Genomic DNA, 16,974 nt, shown 5'->3' on the forward strand with positions numbered 1-16,974 from the left:
CTTCTTAACTATATAAAGTAAAGCCATGAATTGGTATAACATCATGTGGTGTAACATTTTCTAGGACTTTAATGTTTTAATGATTGTAAAGTATATCATTTTTAAAGAAAGTAAGGAACTTTGCTCCAAGCTCAGTCTCTCCTGTGATGTATCTCAACTTCGAAGGCCATAGACTAATTAGACACACAGCTTATGCCTCCCTATGGTTTCACTTCCCTATATTACTTTTCATTCTTCAGTCAGAACTTGGTAGACATGTTCTTTTTCTGTTAAACTTTTCCTTTTGAAGAAACTGCTTTTAATTACAACATTTAAAAAAGGAAACAAAAAAAAAACCCTTATCCAGCACTGATAAAGAAAAAATCCTGCAGCAGGTGGTCATAGCCACATGATAGTCAACCTCATGCAATGTGACTTTTGCCAAGGACTCTGATTGCAATCCTGCTGAACTCAACTGCAATTCTTGTGTCAGCCCTGTCCTGTAGTGCAAATCAATCATCAGGTACACTTTGAGCTCTCATGGACATTTAAGATTCCAAAGCTTGAGTCCCACATACATTTACAGAAGAAGCAGAGAGAAGCCACTCTCCAGTCCTGTACTCAATCCCAGCATGATATGCAATAATGACCTGTCAGGAAAGGAGGCTGTGTATCCTCACACTGAGAAATATCCTGAGGGACTCTTTTTATGAATTTGAAAAAAGATTCAGCAGGGCTCTAGCCAAGAACTCATGCGCATAATTTCAAAAGTGCATCACAATCATTTTAAAATTTTTCAGGGGGTATCATTACCTTGGTGTATTTTCATGTGTCCTTTTTAAAATTTTTTTAAAAATGAAAAGGATAGCCTGAAATAGTCTCTTGGCTATAAAGAATAGTCATCCTTTTTTTTTTAAGGGTTATCATTTCTCTTTTTACTTTAGCAGGGTATTCTTTGCTTTTTAAGCATTCATTTATTTAGTTTCATTTTTGCCTATTCATAATGGGATAGATATTGAATGGTTAATATGTATGCATTAGTCATTGTGCAGAATTTGTTACAATTAATTCAAAGGCTAAAATTATCCACATTTCATCTTTTCTTGGTAATGGGATGATCTTCAACATACTAGGACAATGAAACTTATAGTTTTTGATACAAAGGCCACCTGGAAAAACCTCTACCAGGAAAGTTTATGTATACTTATAAGATAAACACATGCTAGTAAATTTAGAGGATTCACAGGTTCTTTGAAGCCCTGTGTTCCAGGTTGGATTAGGGTGGAAGAACTCAACTCTAAGACACCTTAGCAGGCAGCATATTCGTTAGGTAGCAATACCTATGGAAAGGAAGATGAGGATGCAAGATTGGGCAGAGTGAGAAGCTGAGCTGATACAGAACCAAAACAGCCTTAGGCAATCACAATCATAGGGGAGCAATCATACCCAGGAGCTTGTCACCAGTTGGGCCTTCCTGTATTGATCTGTCATTAAATGTGAGTTGCCCAAGAAGCAGTGGATGAGACCACGAAGCAGCTGAGGAAATCTCTGAAAAGACTGATGACTGATGACTAAAGCCTGTTGATGACAGCACTCCCAGAAGCTGGGGCAACAACATTACAGTGCCATCACACCCAGGTTATGAGAAACCAAGCCCTGAAATCTTCAGGTTTCTCCCTTTAATTTTAGCCACTGAAGTACTTTTCTGATATCATTTCTGAAGTCCAAGTCAAAGACCAATTAAGAACACCAATTTGATCAATATAGTTTCTGCCTTACTTATACAATAAGATATTTTAGGTGTGGTATACTAAGTAGCTTACACAATTTATATTTTGAACTTATTTTGAACTTTCTGCTCTTTTAACAATAATTTTATTTCAACAATTACACTTAATCCAATGAATGGTTTCAAGCAGATATTAAAATAACAAGAAAGTTGTTAGAATGAAGGAAAAGCTCACCCTACCACTGTAAAACTTGGTGAATCTGAAAGGGAATCTCTTTTGCCATATTTCATTAGTACAGTTAAATGACTGGCATGGTGCAGAAACAGAAATAAATAGATTTAAAACAGATGTCATCATCGCCCTCCTCATTGTAAAAAAAAATAACTGAAATAAATTGAAAGGTAATAATAACATATATTACACTCACAAAACTCATTGAAGTAATGAAAGTAATATCTTCATTGTTAGAGATTTTTGCCTTTTATCACTTTAGGTTGTTACTGAAATATTTTAATGCCTGAATCTAATTATGCAAGGGGGGGAGTAGTATTTTCAGTATGCCATATTTAATTCTCTAAAATGTCTTTGTTCAATAAGGCCCTGAAGGGATGAATGACAGTCTGGCAGGTTTTCAATAAATAATGACGATTTATCAGTAACGAGGTTTATTTTCAAGAGATGAATAGCTAGATACAGCTATAACATTAATTTCTAAAAATTCCAAGACAAAATAACATTAGCAGAAATCATAAAATTTGGAGGACAAACTGGTTTGGGTGGGAGGCAGAGGGTATGTATGGAAGGAGAGCAAAGATACATTTTATTTTAGATATGTTGCTTTTGAAGTAGTGTGGCACATTCAGGGAGAGATATATTAAGCAGCTTGCTAGAAATACAGGTTGGAACTCAGCGAGAAAAGATCAGGCTCACTTGAGCAGAGGTGTCTGCTTCCCTAGGTTAGGCTCTCCTAGGTTAGGAGATGTGTCCAGCATGTTTAAGAAAGAGGGGGTCAAAGAGGCTGAATCCCCACTCCAGTGAGTAGTAGGCAGTGTGGTCTATGAAAAAAATATGTCCAGAGTTACAGTTCTATCACTAGCTGTTTGACTTTGAATAAATCTCTGAATCTCAACTTTTCCTATTACTAAAAATGGAAAAAACCCAAACTTATTAATATTCTTTTAAAGAATGATTTGGATCAAACATGGTAAAAATGTGAAAGCATTTCAAAAATTTAAAGGTGCTATTCAAATACATATTATCATTATAATAAAGACTGTGTATGGATAGTATATATTGAAATATTTAGACTTGAAAGAGAAGAAGTAAAAATATTCACTCACTCGATGAACATCTGTTGTGTAAGGCACTAAATTAGTTCTGGAGAGAGGAAAATTAGTAAGGTTTCTTTCCTATCATGGCTCACAGATCTTATTAAGACAAATAATACATAGGCACATGGCAAATACAAGCAGATAGAGGAGTAAGCAAAGGATGTTTTAAGTGAATGAATGAATGCATAGAAGGGAAGCCTCTAATCCAAATTCAAAGTTCCAAAAAAAAGCCTTCTTGGAAGGATGTGTCTTAAAGCATAATAAGTTGTTCTTCAGATAAAGAAGGAGTGATGGAAACTAAGAAATCCCAAACCCAGGCAATGTCAAGAGAAAAGTTTCAACATCAAATACTTGAGAGGAATTGGCAAGAAATGGGGCCAGAGATAGAGAAGAGGGGGAAGATGGTGATCAGATGACCTATGCCATGCTAAGTTGCTTGAATTATTATGATGAGATAATGGTTTTAAGAGAGGGGATAGGGTGATCAGATTTGCCTTTCAGGTGGAACCCTCTTGAAGTGGTGTGGAAGTTTGATTTGAAGAAAAGGAAATTAGAATCAGGGATACAAGTCTGGAATTCATAGCAATAGACAAGCAATAGATGATGGGGGCTTGAATTAACTAAAAAATTAATTTGAATTTCAAATATTAGTCACTCATTGAAAGGTGGAAAGTGAAAGAGGGGGAGGAAAGAAAAATGTCTCCCTAGTATCTGAATGGATGGTTGTAGTAACTGCTGAGGTGGAAAATGATGAGGAAGAACAAGCTTAAGAGAAAAGAGAATTTTTGTTTGGCTATTTTGAGTAAGCAGTGTCTGCATGATGCTTTGGCAGAGATGATGGCAAGAAGTTGGATATATGAATCTCAAGCCCAGTAGACAGAACCTCTTATGAGAGAGTTTTGGGCTTGAAATCTAGATTTGAGAAGCACCAACAGATAAAAAGATAAGACAGATAATAATAGATAGATAGAAAGATGATAGATAGGTAGATAGATGATAGATGATATATAGATAGATAGATGATAGATTTATTTATCTTTTTAAAAGTGTTTCTTTATTTTGAGAGAGAGAGAATGAGCATGAGCAGGGGAGGGGCAGAGATAGAGAGAGGGAGAAAGAGATAATCCTAAGCAGGCTCCACACTGTCAGCATAGAGCCTCATCACAGGGGGATCCAATGAGCTGAAATCGAGTTGGATACTTAACCAACTAAGCCACCCAGGCACCCTGATAGATGATAGATTTAAATGAATGTTTTGTTAACTATTTTCATAGTGCCTAGAATTGTGCCTGGTACTTGGTAGTACCCAATGAACATTTGTTGACTAAATTTAAGAGAATGTAGTGTTGTGAGAATAGTTGTGCATACTCAGAGAAAGACACCAAAAATGAGCATGACAGAGTGGGTTGAAGTGGAAGAACATCAATATTTAAGGAAGGTATCAGCAAAGGACACTCAGAAGATAAAGAATAAGTGTATAGAGGTATGAAGAGAATTGACTAAAGGGTAATATAAAAATAAATGAAGAATAAAATTAAGGGAGAACATAAATAGTTCAATCCTCTGTTGCTCCAATTCATATGGCATTTGATGGAAGTATCAACTGTCTGCTGCAGCAGACGTTGAATTGGAAACGGTTAATTGGTTCTTCTCTGAAATTTGACTTATTAATATGGAATCTGAAGTATGTAGGTTTATGACTGTCACGGATCACCTTCCCCATCATGTAGAGACAACCTTCAAGGTAATGAAGTATGCTCCACACTTGTTCCCTTGTAGTATTTTCCACGTAGGAGCTTATCTTTTTAAAAAACTCATATTGTTCCTTCCATTCTTGAAAGTCTTCAATGGCTTCCATTGAACTTATCCTAGCCTATTATCTTCTTATAATTTGGCCCCTGCCAGTTTCTCCATCCTCATCTTTTTCGTTATTCCCCTTTGCTTTTTATAATAAAAATCCTTTCCTGACTTAGGTTCTCTTTCACATTCTTTTTCCTTTCTACTTGGAATGTTCTTTCATTCACATAGTGGTTCTTTCTCATCTTTTAAGTCTCAGCTTAAAAGTCACTTCCTAAAATAATTTTCAAAAAACAGCATAATCCAAAATAGGCTCCCCCTATTTAATCTCTCAGCACCTCACGCTCCTTTCACTGAATTTATTACAGTTTGTAATTATGTTGTTGATTGGTTATTATTTTTTTCTTGTTCATTTTTCTTGTTATAAGTATGAAACAGTTTATTTTTTTCTTTCTTTTTTTTTTTTTGCTTTTCTTTTTCTTTTTCTTTTTCTTTGGTTATTTATCATACACATTCTCCACAGAATTATAGTATATAGAAGGAAGCGACCATATCTCTGTGTTTACTTCTTCATACCCAATGCCTACCTCAATATGTGTAGAAGGAAAAAAAATAATAACAGTTGCTTAACTGCATTGGTAAGTAATTCATTTATTTCTATAGACAGAGCTTGAGGGTACACAACAAAGAAAAGATTTTTTAAATATGTCATTTAACCACATGATAAAACTATGTGATACTCTCTTTTGGATATTTGAGGAATTAGGTTGTGAACATTTAAAAAAAAATAGTTGATTTGAAAGCAACATTAACTATAGTGGAATTTGAGATACAAAACAAAAACAAAAGTAACAAAAGCAAAACAAACCTAAATCAAGTTTGTTCGTGTAAAGCACAGAATTGTGTGCTTCCAATGTACCATGTCTTGGTAACTCATCTGAACGTCTTATTTAGCAACTTTCCAGGCTCCTAATAGAATGTGCAACCAGAAACTCTGACACCCTTTGAAGACATACATTTATGTGATAATGGAACTTCATAAACTTGACAGGTCTTCACTGTTTTACTTTGGCTCTTTCCTCTCACTAAAGTAACCCTCCCCCACTGTAATATGTCCCTCTTAATAATTCCACCAATTCCATTTCAGCAAATCTTTAATAGGAATATATTATGGGTTAGAATATTGCAGGGTCGAAAACAGAATATACGTTGGAAGTAGTATTTGTGTTCAATGTTTTAGCCTCTGTTTCAGAGGGACTACAAGAAAAAGGTGAACCTTTTAAGTGATATATATAAAATATGCTATATTTTATAAATTAAAAGAATAGAAGTGGGCTCCAATAGCCAAGGAGGCAGCATCTTCAAAAAGATGGCTAGGATTGGATAAATCAGAGAACATGGAAGATGAATGACACTCTGTGATGGAAGAATATTTAGAAGGCACCGAAGGAATGTAACGTGCAAAGTGGGGGTGCTGATCGTGATGGAGCAGAGATGTGTCCACCACTGTAAAGCAAAATTAAAGTAGAGTCTTTGCCTCAGATGGGAAAACACCCTTGTGAATGAATAAATAATGGTAGTCATAGATTTTCTCTTTGAGTAAATGATAGATGAATTACTCAATAAGCAGCCTGTCTATAGAAAAGTCTGGTTTCTTACCACATATCCTCCTTACAGAGATGCCAGCATTTGCATAGAAATGAATTGATTTGAGTAATTGAGGGGGGGGAGCAACAAAGAGAGATGATAGAGCTGGCAAGAGATTGCAGAGGAAAATATCCCATGGATTTAATAACACTCTGTTCCACTTATTGTACATAGTGCCTTTGGTAATGTAACTCATGTAGCCACCTCACTTCAATGTCATTTTAGGTAAGGCAGAGAAAATATGATTTTAGAAGGGGGAGAAATGACTACTTTATATCTATAAATCATTCACCCCATGATACTTTAATAGAAAAGTTATATATGTTGCTATTTGAAAATAGGTAGCTGTACTTTTTAAAAGAAACTTAAAGCTGACCCTACAAATGGAAATTTCTCTTATATAGAATCTGAGTGGGGGGTTTTGGTGTATGTGTTTCATTTCTTATTATTTTTCCTGTTTTGATCTTTTCAACAAAAAAATATTTTAAAGGACATCTTTTTTTTTTCTGTTCAGTGTATCTAATTAGAAGTAAAACTATGTGGTTTTAGAGAACTACATTTTAAGTGGGAAATTACTTGGGGCCTTTCTTCCTCTTCCTTTTTATCCTTAAATAAATGTATACATTCACTATTGTTTTGTGAGAAAATATTACCTAAGAGTTTTAATAAATGTTTTTAATTAACACTCAGGTAAAATTGGAAGGGCTGTGATAAACAAAATTAAATGTATTTTTAGTGTAGGATCCTTTGATTAAAAAAAAATGTTAGTGTGCACTGTGAATCTTTAAGAAGTGGTATATTATCAAAATATTTTTCAAACTTCTAGTTTTCAGATTTTTTTTGAGAATATTCTTAAAAATCCAGTGCTCTACAGAATATAAAACTGAATCTATTACATTAGGAAAAAAAGTAGTTAGAAGCTAACATCTAAATGGTTATGGAAGTAATCTCTGCTTTATGAAACCTTCAAATAGAGAAATCCCAAGTGGAAATACTTTTTTATTTTACTTCTATTTTTTATTAACAATTTTTAATGTTTATTTATTTGGAGAGAGAGAGAGAGAGAGAGAGAGAGAGAGAGAGAGAGAGAGAACCCTAAGCAGGCTCCATGTTGCCAGCACAGAGCCTCACACAGGGTCCCAACTCATGACCCATGAGATGATGACCTTAGCCAAAATCAAGAGCCCAACCAACTGAACCACCCAGGTGCCCAAGAAATAACTTTTTAAGGGGTTTAATCAGAGCTCTTCTTTTTATGAGCCCTCAAGTATTTTTAAAAGCTTTAAGATGGATAGTATATAACAATGATTAAGAACCAGGCTTTGGAGTCAGATACATCTGAATTCCAGGTTTATCACTAAGAATAAATTATCCAAGAATTTATTACTATGTCTCTAAAATGGGGCTAACAACAATTCCATTTAGGACATGTGCAGAGAAAATGAGATATGCATATATTAATACTATATACTGTAACTAGTGAAAATGTGCTGTTATTCTTATATTGAAATTTATTATTCTATTTAAGAAGTCAAGATGTGGCATGTATAAACTTAATAAGTGTTAGCCACTGCCAATTAAAAGCCAGTCTGAAAGAACTGCATAGTCTGAAATTACTCAAAATTTTCTCTGTTATATTGTTTACTATATTGCAAAATTTAGGAAGCCTCTGCTCCAAGCCACCAGCTGGGTAAGTTACTGGAGTACCAACAATAATCTTGAGATGAAAATGACTCATCCATTGGTCAATCCTAAAGCACAATCCTTATGGTTAAAGGCATTATAATAAAGTTCAATATCTAAAGTCCACCAATAGAAATCTATCATGTTGTTTATATGAAAGCATTTCTAATATTTTACCATGTCCTATCAGGAGCACTCCGCTATGATTAGTTACAAAAGAATCACATACACGTAGTTTGCCAAAAGTACAGGAACTATTTTATTACAGTATAAATCAGTTGTAAGTTAAATATTATGTATATTTGACAGCATAAGCATCTAAGTCCAGAGCAGAAACACATAGCTTAGGAGGGCATCAAATAAAATACGTTATAATAAAATAAACTGAGTAAAACATTTTATGCATATTTATTAATCTTAATTGCTAGTTAGGGTCTTTCAAGTTATAAGGACCAGAAGCACACTCATATTATCTCAGCAAATGGTGAATTATTTCAGAATACAAAGGGAAGTAAGATACCCTTTTATCTCTGTAGCTGCACAGCAAGAAGAGCAGAACACTACTTACCATGCATTAGTAGTTCGAATAACCTGACATCAACTCATGCTTTTGTCCTTCTGTGAAGACAATGGCATCCATGTTTCATATTCTAATATCTTGATGTTTTTTTTTTTCATTCTTTAAACCACACAACTGAGTCTCTATGACTCACAAATATCCCCGAAAAAGATATGATAGGTTTGGCCATTGACAGTCACTATAGCATGCCCATTAAGCAGAATTCTCAAATGGTCAGTCAATTCCTTTTTGCATAGTTATTAAGCTCATTTGTGTCAATCACTTTTTCAGAAGGAGGTTTCTTAGTGGGGAAAAATAGACGGGATTACCACCTGATGGAATATTCTAGTTCCAACAGGCAGCTAAACAGGGTGACATTATTATGGGGCATAATGCATGGTGCAAGATGAATCATGGAGAAATCTGGGAATTACTAGACAGTAAGTCTGCTCTTTATCTTCAGTGTGGCAGTGTGGAATATTTTTATTATTAGTAATAATCATAATACCAGCATTAGACAAATATGCTTATTGCCCTAGATAATAAAAGGTAAAATAGCAACATGTATCTGTAACATTAAATTTAAATTTAAATTTTATAAAATCAAGGTTTGGGGCAACTCTGTGAAGCAAATCTGTCACTGCCATTTTTCTAATAGCATTTGCTCATTTCATGTCTCTATGTCACATTTGGGTAATTCTGGTAATATTGCAAACTTCTTCATTATTATCATATTTGTTATGATGATCTGTGATCAGTGACTATAACTCACTGAAAGTTCAGATGATGGTTAGCATTTTTTAGCAATATAGTATTTTCTAATAAAGGTACGTATATTCTTTTAGATATAATGCTATTTTTGTACCTTATAAACTACAGTGTAATGTAAGTATAACTTTATATGCACTGGGAAACCAAAGAATTCATTTGACTCAATTTATTGCAATATTTGCTTTATTGTGATGGTCTGGAACTGAACCCACAACAATTTTGAGGTATCCCTGTAGCTTGCATTGACTATTTAGTTGAATCTTGTCAAAAGAAGCTTGGCTTTTCCCTCATTTCTTCAATGCCACTTCTTACTACTTTCCCTCTGGACATTACATACCAGGAAAATGACTGTACATGAATCATGTTAATTTTCTATTTGTTTTAGAGCAGAATAAAATCATATAAAAATTTCAAGAAGGAAACATAACTAAAGCAGGCCCATCCTAGAAAGAGATCTGTCACAGCCTCAGATTTTCCTAATCCCTGTCTCTTCCTTACCTTTCACACATTTTAATTTTTACAAGAAATTTTCCATTTTGTTATTCAATGCCACTGAGAATTTTTTCACTTTCCCTCAATTTTATCATTATCATTTGCCTTTCCTTCTTTCCACCCATCCTTTTTTTTTTTAATTGACGTGCCAAATTACCTACTCGACCATTGTTTGGTGTCCAACTAATTTCCTTAGGCATGATGCTTTACAACATGATAAAATCTTAGTACTGATAGTACTTATGCATGAATTAAATAAATATTCCATTGAACAAATATTCACTAAGAGCTTAAATGTGTCAGATGCTAATTTAGGTGCCATAGTTATAGCAATGAAACAAATAAAATAAAATAAAAACAGACAAATGTTGTTCTCTTGGTGTTTACATTCTAGCAAGCAAAATTCAGTCTGTATCTATCAATATGCAACTTAAGTAACCAATACAATCTTGCATTAATAACATTACATGAATATATTGATTAACATAAATCAACATAATTTAGTTTCAATTTAGTAGAAAGTGATATACAAAAAACTTTCGGAGCAACTACTCACAAGATCATAGCTTGTCATTTTTGTAGATGAGAACACAATTATTTATGATTCTTTCTTCATAGGGTTTTTTGATTATCACCCACTATGATATATATGTGAGTAAGAATCTATCATAATTTGTCAATTGGTATTAAAAAAGTGAACTCAGCAGAGTTGTCTTTGCCTATTCATCAGAAAAAGGTACTTAACTTGCCTTTTCCTAAACCTCAAAATATCCCCTTTTCTTCTGAGTGTTTTCATACATCAAAGTACTAGTGTGTGCTTACATTTACTAATTCCTATCACCTGGTCCTGTTTATGAAACATTTCAGTTTTTGAAAATCTTCTTTGTACATTTAATTTTCTAGTTTAATTTCCAGGCTTTAAGCAAAAGTGACTAGCATATCGCTTACAGTGAAAAATTAGCGAACAAGAAAATATTTGGCATTTAAAGACATTTGTTGTCTATTCTTTTCTCAAGCCCAGTGAGTATTCTTATGATTGTTGCTTTGAATTTTACATTAGGCATGTTACTTATACCTATTTCACTTAGCTCTCTGGACATGGCCTTATCTTGTTCTTCAATTTGGGATAAATTCCTCTATCTTGGCATTTTTGTCTAAGTCTCTACCTTCTTCTTTGTGTTAGAAAAGCCAGTTATGTCTCCTGCTCCTAAAAGTAATGGTCTTATGAAGAAGTTATGTAGTGCCCATAGCCTGATGCTTCAGGAAATGTCTCCAGTGTGTACTGTATATGCTCTGCTGTTGTGTTTTGGCAGCTCTATCCTTCTGGCCAGTTGTCCAAAGATGCTCTCCTTGCCTGCTCTGTGAAGTGCTTCATCCCTGGCCTGAATATGGTGAGTTTTAACTAGGTGTTCTCCGGTCTGCTTGTGAAATGAGACCTGACACCACCTCCACTAGGGGCCCTGTAGAACTTAGGCCCTGTACAACTCTCTGTTTGGTAGATGTGGTGTGGGCAGGGGCTTGTGCTGGCTTTCTGGGAAAGGACCACCATGCTGGGACTAAGGCAAGTGTGACTGAGAAGGGCAGTTTCACTGGAGAACAGGGGGATGGTGATTGATGTAAGCAAGTTAGGCAGCCAGTGTCAGCACTGGGCGACTTCTTGCAGGTGACTCTGTGTTTATAGCTAGGGGCAAGGGAAGGAAATGGTCTAGCCAGCTCCTTTGTTGCTGGAGAGGTGTCTCTATAAATGCTGCCTCTCAGGGAAGCCCTCCTAGAATACCGAATTATCTTCCCCTGTGTGCACCAGGCATTTTTCATATCGCTGTTACCACACTTTCTATCCTCAGATTGTTTGCCTGCTTTCTCTCTAAGAGCAGGGCAGTGCCCACCAGGTTCTATGCCAGCAAAGCCTGATGACCTTAAAAACTCCAGGCTTTGAGCCCAACTGGTTGCAAGAATTCACAAAATATGTTTTCCAAGCCTTTTTCATTTTCCAAGCCAATGGTTTTGGAGAAACATTCTTCTTATGAATTTTCCTGTGTGCTCCTCCCTCTCTCACCCTGCTCCATGCCCATGGCTCCCTCCCCTCCACTGCACCCATGATCCATTTATCCCCTAAACCATGTTTCTACACTTCCTACTTTCTTCAATGTCGCCTCTTCTCTCCCTTTATTTTATTTATTATTTTTTTAATTTTTTTAACGTTTTTATTTATTTTTGAGACAGAGAGAGACAGAGCATGAAGGGGGGAGGGGCAGAAAGAGAGGGAGACACAGAATCGGAAGCAGGCTCCAGGCTCTGAGCCATCAGCCCAGAGCCCGACGCGGGGCTCGAACCCACGGACCGTGAGATCGTGACCTGAGCCAAAGTCGGACGCTTAACCGACTGAGCCACCCAGGCGCCCCTCTCCCTTTAGTTGTGGAGTTTGTTCTGTCAGTCTTCAGGTCAATTTCTGGGCTATTTAGGATGATTTTATGGTTATCTAGTTGTGTTCATTGTATGAGATGGGCGAAAGGTTTTTCTACTCCACTGCCATCTCAGTGATACCCTTACCACAGAGATAAAAGAGTTAAAAAAAGAATCAATCAAAGATGAAGAATGCAATAAACAAGATTGGAAATAGGTTTGTTACAATGAATAACAGGCTGGAAGAAGCAAAGGAATGAATTAGTGATCTAGAAAACAAAATAATGGAAAAGAATGAAGCTGAGTAAAAGAGAAAGAGAGTATTATGCAACATAAGAATATACTAAGGTGCCTCAGTTGCCTCTATCAAATGTAATAACATTCATATTATAGGAGTCCCAGAAGAAGAAAGAGAGACTGAGGCAGAAATGTATTTCAAGAAATAATAGCAGAAAACTTTCTTAATCTGGGGAAGGATACAGACATCCAGATCCAGGAGGCATAGAGAACTCGCATCAAAATCAACAAAAGCAGGCCAATGACAAGACATATTGTAATTAAATTTGCATAATGTAGTGTTAAAGAAAAAATCATAAAAGCATCCAAAGAAGTCTTTAACTAACAAAGGAAAAGCTGTAAGGCTAGCTGGGGATTTCTCAACAGTAATTTAGCAAGGGAGTGGCATGGCATATTCAAATCAAATAGTTTTACTGGATAGAGTATTATTGGCTACAGATTGGGTGGGAAAAATCTGTAGCCAATAATACTCTTTCCAGTAGAGCTATCATTCATAATAGTAGGAGAGAGAGAGTTTCCCAGACAAAAACTAAAGGAGTTCATTACCACTAAACCAGCCCTGACAGAAATATTGACAGGAACTCTTTAAGTGCAAAGGAGAGATCAAAAGTAACAGAGAAAAATCAGAGAAAATCTCTAGAAACAATGAAAAACAAGTAATAAAATGGTAATAAGGACATATCTATCAATAATTACTTTGAAAGTAAATGGGCTAAATGTTCCAGTTAAAAGAAAGGGTGTCAGAATGGATTAAAAAAATTAGTTCCATCTATAAACTGCCTACAGGAGTCTCATTTTAGACCTAAAGACACATGGAGATTGAAAGTGAGGGGAGGGAGAAACATTTATCATGCAAATTGGCATCAAAAGAAACTTGGAGTAACAATACTTATACTGGACAGACTAGACATTTTTGTTCTTGTATTGTTTTTATCCTGCTTTGGTATTAGGTAATACTGGCCTCATAGAATGATTTTTTTTAATTTAATTTTTTTATTTTTTTTATTTTATATTTATTTATTTATTTGAAATTTATTGTCAAATTGCTTTCCATACAACACCCAGTGCTCATCCCAATAGGTGCCTTCCTCAATGCCCATAACCCACCCTTTTCTCCCTCCCACCCCCCATCAACCCTCAGTTTGTTCTCATTTTTTAAGAGTCTCTTATGTTTTGGCTCCCTCCCTCTCTAACCTTTTTTTCCTTCCCCTCCCCTATGGTCTTCTGTTAAGTTTCTCAGGATCCACATAGGAGTGAAAACCTATGGTATCTGTCTTTCTCTGTATGACTTATTCCACTTAGTATAACACTCTCCAGTTCCATCCATGTTGCTACAAAAGGCCATATTTCATTCTTTCTCATTGCAACGTAGTATTCCATTGTGTATATAAACCACAATTTCTTTATCCATTCATCACTTGATGGACATTTAGGCTCTTTCTATAATTTGGCCATTATTATTGAAAGTGCTGCTATAAACATTGGGGAACAAGTGCCCTTATGCATCAGCACTCCTGTATCCCTTGGGTAAATTCCTAGCAGTACTATTGCTGGGTCGTAGGGTAGTTCTATTTTAAGTTTTTTGAGGAAGCTCCATACTGTTTTCCAGAGTGGCTGCAACAGCTTGCATTCCCACCAACAATGCAAAAGAGATCCTCTTTCTCCGCATCCTCACCAACATGTGTTGTTGCCTGAGTTGTTAACGTTAGCCATTCTGACAGGTGTGAGGTGATATCTCATTGTGGTTTTGATTTGTATTTCCCTGATGATGAGTGAAGCTGAACATTTTTCATGCCTCAGTTGGCCATCTGGATGTCTTCTTTGGAGAAGTGTCTGTTGATGTCTTTTCCTCATTTCTTCACTGGATTCTTTGTTTTTTGGGTGTTGAGATTGATAAGTTCTTTGTAGATTTTGGATACTAACCCTTTATCTGATATGTCATTTGCAAATACCTTCTCCCATTCTGTTGGTTGCCTTTTAGTTTTGCTGATTGTTTACTTTGCTGTGCAGAAGTTTTTTATTTTGATGAGGTCCCAATAGTTCATTTTTGCTTTTGCTTCCCTTGCCTCCAGAGATGTGTTGAGTAAGAAGTTGCTGTGGGCAAGATCAAAGAGGTTTTTGCCTGCTTTCTCCTCGAGGATTTTGATGGCTTCCTGTCTTACATTGAGGTCTTTCATCCAGTTTAAGTTTATTTTTGTGTATGGTGTAAGAAAGTGGTCCAGGTTCATTCTTCTGCATGTTGCTGTCCAGTTTTCCCAGCACCACTTGCTGAAGAGACTGTCTTTATTCCATTGGGTATTCTTTCCCGCTTTGTCAAAGATTAGTTGGCCATACATTTGTGGGTCCATTTCTGAGTTTTGTATTCTGTTCCATCGATCTGAGTGTCTGTTCTTGTGCTGGTACCATACTGTCTTGATGATTACAGCTTTGTAGTATAGCTTGAAGTCTGGGATTGTGATGCCTCCTGCTTTGGTTTTCTTTCTCAAGATTGCTTTGGCTATTCAGGGTCTTTTCTGGTTCCATACAAAATTCAGGATTATTTGTTTTAGCTCTGTGAAGAATGCTGGTGTTATTTTGATAAGGATTGCATTGAATATGTAGATTGCTTTGGGTAGTATTGACATTTTAACAATATTTGTTCTTCCTATCCAGGAGCATGGAATATTTCTCCATTTTTGTGTCTTCTTCAATTTCTTTCATAAGCTTTCTATAGTTTCAGTGTATAGATTTTTCAGCTCTTTGGTTAGATTTATTCCTAGGTGTTTTATGGTTTTTGGTGAAGCTGTAAATGGGATCAATTCCTTGATTTCTCTTTCTGCCACTTCATTGTTGGTGTATAGGAATGCAACTGATTTCTGTGTGTTGATTTTGTATCCTGCAACTTTGCTGAATTCATAAATCAGTTCTAGCAGTTTTTTGGTGGAATCTTTTGGGTTTTCCATATAGAGTATCATGTCATCTGCAAAGGGTGAAAGTTTTATCTCCTTCTGGCCGATTTGGATGCCTTTTATTTCTCTGTGTTGTCTGATTGCAGAGGCTAAGACTTCCAATACTATGTTGAATAACAGTGGTGAGAGGGGGTATCCCTGTCTTGTTCCCGACCTTAGGGGGAAAGCTCTCAGTTTTTCCCCATTGAGGATGATATTAGCATTGGGTTGTTCATGTATGGCTTTTATGATCTTGAGGTATGCTCCTTCTATCCCTACTTTCTTGAGAGTTTTTATCAAGAAAGGATGCTGTATTTTGTCAAATGCTTTCTCTGAATCTATTGAGAGGATCATATGGTTCTTGTCCTATCTTTTACTGATGTGATGAATCATGCTAATTGTTTTGTGGATATTGAACCAGCCCTGCATCCCAGGTATAAATCCCACTTGGTCCTGGTGAATAATTTTTTTAATGTATTCTTGGCTCCGGTAATCTTGTTGAGGATTTTTGCATCCATGTTCATCAGGGAAACTGGTCTATAGTTCTCCTTTTTTGTGGGGTCTCTGTTTGGTTTTGGAATCAAGGTACTGTTGGCTTCATGGAAAGAGTTTGGAAGTTTTCCTTTCGTTTCTATTTTTTGGAACAGTTTCAAGAGAATAGGTGTTAATTCTTCCTTAAACGTTGGGTAGAATTCCCCTGGAAAGCCATCTGGCCCTGGACTCTTGTTTTTAGGCAGATTTTTGATTACTAATTCGATTTCCTTGCTGGTTATGGGTCTGTTCAAATTTTCTATTTCTTCCTGTTTCAGTTGTGGTAGTGTATATGTTTCCAGGAATTTGTCCATTTCTTCCAGATTGCCCATTTTATTGGCATATAATTGATCATAATAGTCTCTTATTGTTGTTTGCATTTCTGCTGTGTTGGTTGTGATCTCTCCCCTTTCATTCTGGATTTTATTTGTTGCGGTCCTTTCCTTTTTCTTTTTGATCAAACTGGCTAGTGGTTTATCAATTTTGTTAATACTTTCAAAGAACCAGCTCTGGTTTCATTGATCTGTTCTACTGTTTTTTGTTGTTGTTGTTGTTTTGATAGCATTAATTTCTGCTCTAATCTTTATTTCCTGTCTTCTGCTGGTTTTGGGTTTTATTTGCAGTTCTTTTTCCAGCTCCTTAAGGCATAAGGTTAGGTTGTGTATCTGAGATTTTTCTTACTTTTTAGGAAGGCCTGGATTGCTATATACTTTCCTCTTATGACCGCCTTTGCTGCATCCCAGAGGTTTGGGTTACGGTGTTATCATTTTCATTGACTTCCATATACTTTTTAATTTCCTCTTTAACTTCTTGGTTAGCCCATTCAT

At 35.9% G+C, this 16,974-nt stretch overlaps 1 long non-coding RNA gene across 2 annotated transcripts in view; it reads left to right on the forward strand.

The window, feature by feature from the left end:
* The window catches only part of LOC113599223 (uncharacterized), a 165,379-nt gene that overhangs the window by 91,472 nt on the left and 56,933 nt on the right, over positions 1 to 16,974 (forward strand). The window contains exon 4 of one of the 2 annotated variants that reach the window (XR_008295099.1): positions 11,303 to 12,150. The exons of the other annotated variant lie outside the window; for it this stretch is intronic. This is a non-coding gene — a long non-coding RNA (uncharacterized LOC113599223). Of the gene's footprint in view, positions 1 to 11,302; positions 12,151 to 16,974 lie in introns of those variants that run through there. 2 annotated transcript variants of the gene reach the window in all.

The sequence above is a fragment of the Acinonyx jubatus genome, chromosome C1 (genome assembly GCF_027475565.1).
Source record: "Acinonyx jubatus isolate Ajub_Pintada_27869175 chromosome C1, VMU_Ajub_asm_v1.0, whole genome shotgun sequence".
NCBI lineage: Eukaryota > Metazoa > Chordata > Mammalia > Carnivora > Felidae > Acinonyx > Acinonyx jubatus.